Genomic DNA, 9,745 nt, shown 5'->3' with positions numbered 1-9,745 from the left:
CTAGGTAACTTAAGGGCAGAATATGAATATGCTTTCACGGGAGCAGAGAGCGAATGAATTCCAGTGCTTTTTTGGGGTCTGTGAACTCACGTCTACCGTCCACCGTCCTCGGGGAGAGCACAGCTGGATACATCACGGAGAACTTGATCCGATGCTCGTGAAGCAGGCATTTGCATTGATTAAAAGCAGCCTGTTTCTCGGTGACAAGTTTGGAGTAGTCAGGAAAGACCATGATGTGATGCTTGTCCCAGTGCACCTTTCCCATCTTCCGCGCAGCTTCAGTGATCCGTTCCCTGTCCTGGAATCTCAGGAAACGAGCAAGGATCGGTCTAGGGGGCTGGCCGTCAGGTCTGCATCTGGCAAGGGCGACGTTTCAATCACATTTACGTGTCAGGATCTGGTTATTATAGACAAAGATTCAATATTTAACCGTCATGTATCATCACAGTAGCAGCGTTACATACGTTGGCAGCTGTAAACACTAATAAAAACATTATAAAAGTACATCCGGTGGTTTGGTGCCTACCTGTATACTGAACATGTAAGGAGTAGTTAACGTTTATAATCATCAGAGAACGTTACAGATGTTGTTTTTGGTTCCTATCTGTTTCCTGAATATATTCGTACGTGTGTGAATGTGTAAATGAGAGACATTAACTTATAGCACATTGTGGAAGGAGCTTTCTAAAGTTCACTCCATTCACTTGTATTAGTTCACGGGGCAGATCTGCCTCCTCCAATATGGCGGCGACGTCGACGTACGGTCCAGCGCTCAATGAGGCGTCTATGTATATATGTCTATGGCTCTGCTGCTCAGCTCTGCCAGGAGCATGCGTAAACACAGGGCAACGAGTGCCTTAAAGGGGAAGCATCATCACATTTCTTAAAGGCATTTTTTAAATCATTTCCATTAAATTATTGCCAAATCTGTGTTAAGTGGCTCTTAATGAAATGTATGCATTTTAATCCAAAAACACATTTATGCTTCTTAACAAAATAACCATATTTATGCTCTTAAAATAAATATTTATGTTGTATCTATTTTCCTTCTCTGGGCTGTGGACCATCTTGGATTACACTACTGTGGCGGTAAGTGAAGACCAGTTGTGTTCTACAAAGTGTTTTACCAAAAGAGTGTGTGCGTTTTTCTTTTTAGAAATATTATATCTGTGTTGGATGAACCTGGTAAGCATTGTATTACCTGTTTCACCAACATATTGCATTCCGCACTGTTTATGTAACCAATAAGTGGATTTACCAGGGTTATGGTAGCAGTATACTACCTATCCAGTTTATTCACAACTATTAATTTCTGGACTGAAATGCATCAACTTCATCTTCACAACACTTCATCAACACACAACCACAACTGCATGACCTTAACTCTTTATCACTAGATTGAAATAAAAATAAAAACACAAAATATAGTTCCCTCTTTCTTTCTTTGTGGAAACAAATGATTGTTTACATTTCTGAACAATTCAACACCGGACGGTCTTCAACTCAAAATGAAAGGAATCATCAGTATTTTCATGATCCGCTTCCAAGATTGTAGGTAAGAACCCACAGGGAAGGAGCATGTCACGATGCAGGACCCGTTCTCTGCCCTCTCCATCCTCAGGCTTGACCACATAGACAGGGATACTCTCATCTGGCTGTTTGACAACAACATGAACAGTGGACTCCCACTTGTCTGAGATTTTGTGCTTCTTTCTGAGACTCAGGGTCCTTACAAGGACCCTGTCCCCCACTTCCAAAGGCAGAGCGGTCACTTTAGCATCCCAGTGCCATTTGTTCAACAGCTGCCTTTTCTCAGCATTTCTTGAAGCTAGCTCATATGCATGTCTCAGTCTTTTCTTCAGGTCACGCACATATTGTGAGTGCGTTTTGGGGTTGTGGCCTTGAGGGCTGATGCCCAAACATAGGTCAATGGGAAGACGCGGCTCTCTGCCGAACATGAGAAGAAAAGGAGCTTCCCCAGTCACATCATTTCTTGTACAATTATACGCGTGTACTAGGGGCCTAACATATTTCCTCCATTCCCCCTTCTTTTTCCCATCCAGAGTTCCAAAGAGATCAATCGTTCTGTTGAATCGTTCTACCGGATTCCCTCTTGGGTGGTAGGGTGTTGTGCGAGACTTGGAGATTCCAGCATGCCTACAAAGTTTTGCTACAACTTCTGACTCAAAACAGGCTCCTTGATCACTATGTAGTCTGCAGGGAAAACCATAGTGACTGATGAAGTTCTCCCATAACACTGTGGCAACAGTTTTGGATGTCTGGTCTCTTGTTGGATATGCCTGTGCATATTTTGTATAGTGATCAGTTATGACCAGTACATTTCTAGTGTCTCTTGAGTCAGGTTCTATTGACAGAAAATCTATACAAATCAACTCGAGGGGACCACTGACTTTGATGTTAACCAGTTTTGATGCCTTTTGCACTAGCTTTCCGTCTAACACATCTTTCACAGCTTTTACATTTTGTCTCAATGTACCTAGCCATTATCGGCCAATAGAATCTAGCTCTGGCTAGTTCCAAAGTTCTTTCAATGCCCATATGCCCCACTTCATCATGAACACCTTGTGACTGCTAGGTATGACAAGTTGATGAAAAGCTTCACCTCTTTGGTTGAGAACCCTGCGGCACAACACGCCATCCATCAAGGGTAGTTTTGATCGCTCTCGTAAGAGTAGGGCTACCTCCGGCCTCTCAGTTCTCATATCCATTGTCTCAGTGTCGATCCCACTTTCAAACATGTGAATAATTTGTGCTAAGGCAGCATCCTCTCTGCAAACAATGAGTGAGTGCAATCAAAGTAAGACACTAAGCATTTTTTACAGACAGCATACAGTACCTGTACCAAAGACAATGCCGGTGCCTACCTGAGACATGTAGCACACGCTGTTCAAGTTGCATACACCTCCACTTGAAATAAAATGGGGAGGGCTCCGGTTGTTAAGGGGAAGTATTTGATGAAAGCTTCCCATTGGTCCTTAGGTGGGACTTTCACAGATGGAGAACTGCAAGAAAAGAAAAGCACGTGTCGCCATCAGGTAGTTGTGATGTCGGACTGGCACCAATGAATGTCTTTAATATGGAACCATCCAAAGGATATGTGTCGAATCACAAACATGGCATTTTGGCTGAAGAGCTGCCTGATGTTGCATGCAAGGCCACTATTACTATTCCAGCTGATTTATATAACCCTACTGCAGCAGTCTTCATCCATCACAATATTTAAACATTCCACCAAAGAATCACGTATATAAATTCTTGATAGGAATGGCAGTGTTAGCTCTCTGAACAAGTTGGAAACTCTGTTGAAGGTGCCCAGCATAGTCATATCCATCAACGGGCAATACTGGATAATGGGTGACAGGACGCGCAAAGGCAAATTAGGGCTAGCAATGAAGGGAGTGTCAGGGTCAGCATGAAAGATATGTTTTGGCACTGTAGGACATGCAGAAGGAACAATATCAGGGTCAGTGTGACGGACGGTGTTGGGGTCACCATGTGGGACATCACTGGGGTCACCATAAGGGACATCACATGAGTCACCATGAAAGACATCACTGGAATCACCATGAGGGTCATTGTTGGGGTCAGAGTGATGGTCAGAGTCAGGGTTTGAATGGTGGTCAGAGTCAGGGATAGCATCAGAGCCAGTATTATAAAGAAGCACCCTCTGCTTCAAAGGTCCTTGATGTACCTCTAAGTGTTGCTGGTTGATGGCAGATGGCAAACTGAAAAGGTAGAGCAGAGAAAACTTGCTTCATGATAAGGTGTATGCCCACCATTGGCCCCGACCAATCCGCCTATCCCAGACTTTTGGCTCTTTATACTACAAAAATGGCTGAAAACATTTTGTGTTGACACACGAAAAATATAAATAATATAGGTGATGGAGCTTAGCCGCTAGCTAAAACATACAACATTATCCCAACAAACATCTTAATACACAGAATATTTAAACAGATAAGGTGGATGGCTTGGTTTAACAAAGATATTAATTGAACTTTAAAGGTCACAAATAGTGCTGCTTACCTGCAATAGTCACAGTAGAAGTGAGCACGGCATTCTCAAAGGCCCAAAATAACTCTCATGGGTGCCACCTAGTGGCTCAACTTTATACATCAATAAAATGTCAGAATGCAATTACTATTAAATACTTGGTTTCACTAATTTAGTTTACTAATGCACTGAAGCCCATGCCTTTTGCTTTACTTGCAGCTTTATTTGAGAGGTAAAATGATGATAATGCAACACTTTTCTCACTATATGAGCTATTATTACAGTATGAGCTGTTATTACATTATGAGCGGTATCAATAAGGCTCTTAATGTAATAAGTTATTACATTATTACATTATGCGCAAAGCCCTTATTACGTTATACGGGTTAGGGTTAGGGTTTCATTACATTATGAGCCGATTATTACATTATGAACTTTTATTACATTTAAATTATTACATTATGAGCCGTTATTACATTATGAGTTGCTACAGCACCGAAACTGGCAATGTTTACCTTTGGTCTCTGGAGGACGTCCCCGCGGCCTGGCATGTACCAGACGGCAGATTTCGGCCCGCTTACTCCCTGATTTTCTTACAGCTGTGTCGTAGAAGAGAGGGGGAAAAGGAAAACAGAGAGAGAGGGAGAGAAAAGGAAGTTTTAAGTCAGAGTTGTTCATGTTCAATGGTTGCAATATGCCTTGTCTGACGTGTAAGAACAAGTTAACTAACAATACTAGGACTAATAATTACCAGTTACAGGTTACATAAGCAACCTGCTAGTTCCGGTCACTTAATGAGTGAAATTGCCTCAACCCGGTTTAAGAAATGTACACTCACTGATTCCAGAGGTGGTCCAAGTTGGACCTGGCATTGGCCACGGGACCTCCCTTCTTACCAATGAAAAAGCAGCCCTTGTCACCCTGCGCTTGAGCTTGCCTCTTCAGGCAGAGTGGCCTGATGCCCGTGAAGTAGGCATCAAACCACTGTTGGTGGGAAAGGAAATGCCAAGCTGGTTTTTCAAGTCTGCCATCTTGTGGAAATGTTTTTTTGACTCTAATGTTAAAATAAAAACGCTCAACTCACCCTATCCTCTTCTGCACTGATTACCACTGTGTCTTTCCTTGAACTGGAGCAACACCCCGGCACCGACGCCCACCTGCCTGTCGTTCCAGTCAGTCACCTGTGATGGGGGATTATTTTTGTAGGCACACAAACAACTTTCAATGTACGGGAGTCAAAGGTGCAGGGAAACTGAGCCAACATTAGAATAAGCGCACGCTTACCTTGAAATCCACAACTGTGTGTTCCGATTTCCGGTGCGTAATCATCAGGGTCGCCATGCAAAAGTACCGGTAAATCGTCATGCGCTTCTCCGATAACTGCTCGCTACTTTGCAGCTTACGGCAAGCTTCCTCGATCCATTCTTTGGCCTCCTCCAGCAGACCCTGGTGCTCAGACCAGGACTCCTCCTTCCTCTGAGAGCTGACATGCATCACAGGTTCATATAGGAAATGTAGATTTAACACATCAAAAAAGAGTCAGCTTAAATGTCAAATAAATCATAAGCATAACCACCTCCCCTCTGCACCCTGCGGTGTCTCCTCTTCTTCACTGAGCACAAAGAGTCCTTTGCTCCTCATTCATTGCAATCAAGCCTATTCAACACACCTGACTTGGCAGAAACTCACTTGATAGCTACTTCACTTCAATGGTCTCACAACAACTAACACAAAAAGTATCTAGACAAGATTAAATATTTCAACTAACTTTCTTCACAGAATGCCTAAACACCAAGGCTGTGTCCAAATTCAGGGGCTGCATCCTTCAAGGACGCAGCCTTTGCGGCCCACGAAGGCCGGGTCCTTCGGAGAGACCTTGAAGGCCGCGTCCACCATTGTTAAATGGGACGGTCTAGCCTTCGGAGTATTTCCTGGTTGCATCACCAGGTGTTCATGCATTAAAGTCTGTTTTGGTTCAAATCTATCAAACGTGTACATTTATTTGTGTGTGTACAATGTGTCAAATCTAAATTGAATTATCAACATTACAAAATAAACATTAACCCATTGGTGAATAACAACTATATTTACCTTAGCATTACCAGTGTCACGTATTTTAACTGAAAGTTGAAATTTGGAGGTTTTATAGTCCCTTGAAGTTTAACATATCTGGCGTTGGATGTTCAAATGACTAAAAGCCGAGTATAAACCCATTACTTAAATTTGAATGTCATGTCTGCGCCACTTGATGTCGCCATTTTCTCTTGCTTCCTCTTCTGTTTCGGGACTGAGCAGCGGTGCACAAAGGATCTTGGGATATAGCAGGCCGCGAAGGATAGTAGCGGTGCGTCCTCCAAAAAGAGGGAAGGGCAGGCTGCATTTGTGGGCCGCATTTGAAGGAGCCTTCGAATTTGGACAGCCTTCACGCAGCGTTGTGACGTAATTGGCCTTCAAACAGGGCCGCCCCTGGCCAAATTGGGGCCCTAAGCAGAATTTTATTTTGAGTCCCCCCCCCCCATTACAAAATGACTGTATCATGAAAGGCCATTTAGGTTTACAACCTTTATTAGTAGGAACAAATCAAATGAACAGCCTCTTTCAACAATGGAACAAGCCTTTTACAGATGCAGGCTGCTTCAGTAGACATGGTGCTTGATGGCCCTTGTGACGTACTGGGGGATGGCTCCGTGTCACCCTTAGTAACAAACTTAAGCATTGACCCTGTTATGACAAGAAATCCATCATACAAGCAGATTATTAAGATTTGTTTTGGTCTTAATGGTAAATTACACAATGAAATTAATGTAAACACTAGCCTCACAAAGATTAAAATTAATGCAAATAATAATTATATTCATTATGATTTTATTTTATTATACTATTTTAATCCCACAAGGCGGCGCCCAATGAGCATTGTTAGGGGTCGGTGCCTTGCTCAAGGGTACCTCGGCAATGCCCAGGATGTGAACTAGTATTCTCCATTACTAGTTCACATCATACTTTTTTTTTTTTTTGTCTGAGCGGGACTTGAACCGGCCACATCTGAGCCCCCAAGCCAAGTCCCTACGGACTGAGCTATTGCCGCTATTTGATACCTCTATATTTAAATATTTTTATATACTTATTTTTACATTTTGTACTTAGGTTCTATATTCCTATACTGCTGTTTGCTGCTGCAACGCTTTAAATTTCTCCATTGTGGGTCAAATAAAGGATTATCTTAAATTCACCAAGAGATGGCGACATTTTACCTCCATAAAAATAGCCCAAAACTTCTATTGATAGCATAGATTGATAGGCTATAAACCTGAGCCAACATACGACCACCAACTGGTCAATTAACCACTCCTTTTTCAACAGAGGTGAATGTATATGCAGTTAACAAGACATTCAATAAATGATAATCAGGGCCGCTGGAAAATTTAATCTCCAGTCCAGAATTATCCTCTCTTCTGTCTCATGATTAGCAGGCTAGCAGCTGGGGTGTTCCTCCTCTTGTTTTGACTTTGTCTTTCTTTTGCTTTCTCCCGATTCATATTGCCGTTTGGAGGCCATCTCTCCACCTGCATCCAACTGCCTGTCGGCGCATCTGACCGCTGATTGGTCAGATGCTGCGTGCTGTCAATCATTGCGCCAACGTGTGCGGTGTCAGATTACTCGTTTTTTTTTTTTTCTCTCCTGCCTCGGGCTGACTTGGTGCTCTACGCGCGCCTCACGGCAGCGATGCGCATCCTTTGCGCATTTGCAGAGAATGTGTCCCCTTGCGCAAAATAGGGCCCCCCATGGATCGTGGGGCCCTACGCACAGCGCGTGTTCTGCGTGTAGGGAGGGGCGGCGCTGCACACAAAGAAATAATCAGCTGGGAACTGAGTGACAGAGCCGCGGGACGGCAGACAATTGTGGACTTACTGAAAGGGACAGGCAAGCGCATCCAGGAAGGGCTTCTGGCGGAGCGATGCGTCCCCCCACAGCCGATTGCGCTACAAATAGCGGAGATCGCGTCACCAAAGTGCCCGTGTTACGCACACATGAACAATGGAAGACTAGCAGAGAGCATTACCTGAATGAAGAGGATTGTACACCCGCAACGGCCACGCCGAACCACCGCGATAGACAAGCCACAGCCACCAGAGAGAAGCGGAGGAAAAGGATGAGACAGGTGTGTCTGCACCTCTATATGTAAGGGCGCATTGTGCCGCCCCTCGATCAGGATGCCCAATAAGTTGGCACAGTGCCATATAGTGGCAGGGAGGGAGACGACCTGTCACACGTCTCAGTTATAAAGACATATGCTTTTTTATATACATATATTTTTGTGTGTAAAGTGTATTTAATTTAAAGGGAAACTATAATTTCTTCATGTTTTTTATAAGACTGTTATATGTCAGCCAATTAAAATGACCATATCAGTATAAAAAGCATATACTTTTTATATATGAATATATACAATTATATATAGCTTTTTGTATGTTAATGTTATGTAAACTATGCTTTTTTTGTTTTTTTTAAATAAGATTCTTATATGTCAGCCAATGCAAATTACCATTACAGTTTAAAAAATATATGCTTTTTATGTATTAATTTATAACGTTTAACACAAGTTTCTATAGTCAAAAACATATGAATCACATATTAAAATGACATGACTTCATTTGTTCCTATACTGATACTGTCTTGGATCAAACAAGTTTAAAACTGTCAAGACATGGTTTGCCTGGTCATCGCCCAGAACAACTAATTTCACCATACAGTGATATAAATGCAGTCTGTATAGATCTGTTATGTTGAAAACATGGCTGCAAACTTTCAAGTCAGTAGTCTTTATTAACAGTGGAACATTGCTGGGATTACAGTGCCGACAGCAGTAAACAAACAGCAGTAAACTCTAATCTTAGAGAAGATCGTGTTTTCAAAGATATCCTTTGAATGAACTAGTGGCAAGATAGGAATATGTTTCACAATTTCTTTTGATATTTTCACACACGTGTCATGCCTGGATATAGACATGAAGAGCACATGCTTATTCTACTCCTTCTCTAATATGGGAACGGCGTCACCATCAACTAATTGTTGTCATTACAAACTGGTGTACACACCTAACTGATTTGCCTCTTCACATCCAAAGAAAGGAAATTAAAGGCTTAAAGGGAAATTTTGTTGATTTTCAAACTTTCCCTCTATCTATCCGAGTTAGGGATATAATGTGAAAAACATCTGCAGTTGTTGACGATGTTCTCCGTGTCTCTGGTGCGCAGCTGCAAAATCTGTTGTTCTTCCGCCTCCAGTGACGTCAAATGACGGCGCTGGCCCCAGAGACAGAGAACATTTGCAACAACTGCAGGCATTTTTCACACTATACCCCTAACTCAGATAGATAGAGGTAAGGTTGAAAATCGGCAAAGATCTCTGAGCAAATGCTAGTACTGCCTACTGTGTAGCATGCTTCACTGATGTAATCTACCAGCACATCTACAGTACGCATTACGAGTATGGTGATTTTTTTTTTCCTGCACACTGCATATCTCACAATAAACAGGCACTAAGCAGTGCATAGTATGGTTAAAATGCTGTACATACTTCCAGCAGACAGTAGTCAGTACAAGTATTTGCTCAGGGCCAAGGACTGTGTGATACACTTGTGTAAAACTTAGAGCAAACAAAACAGTTTAATGGAGGGCTGTGGACACAGTAACGTTTTTACTTTTTGACCAGAGCTCAGTAATCTTGGCGT

At 42.5% G+C, this 9,745-nt stretch overlaps 1 long non-coding RNA gene across 1 annotated transcript; it reads right to left on the bottom strand.

The window, feature by feature from the left end:
* Positions 1–343: 343 nt before the first annotated feature.
* Positions 344–5,151, bottom strand: LOC140992325 (uncharacterized). The gene is made up of 4 exons (XR_012178019.1): positions 5,099–5,151; positions 2,886–4,998; positions 2,624–2,790; positions 344–397 (listed from the first exon to the last, which is right to left on the bottom strand). It is a non-coding gene; the product is annotated as an uncharacterized lncRNA (long non-coding RNA).
* Positions 5,152–9,745: the final 4,594 nt, after the last annotated feature.

Source organism: Pagrus major, chromosome 24 (genome assembly GCF_040436345.1).
Source record: "Pagrus major chromosome 24, Pma_NU_1.0".
Taxonomy (NCBI): domain Eukaryota; kingdom Metazoa; phylum Chordata; class Actinopteri; order Spariformes; family Sparidae; genus Pagrus; species Pagrus major.
This window is presented reverse-complemented; position numbering and strand designations above follow the sequence as displayed.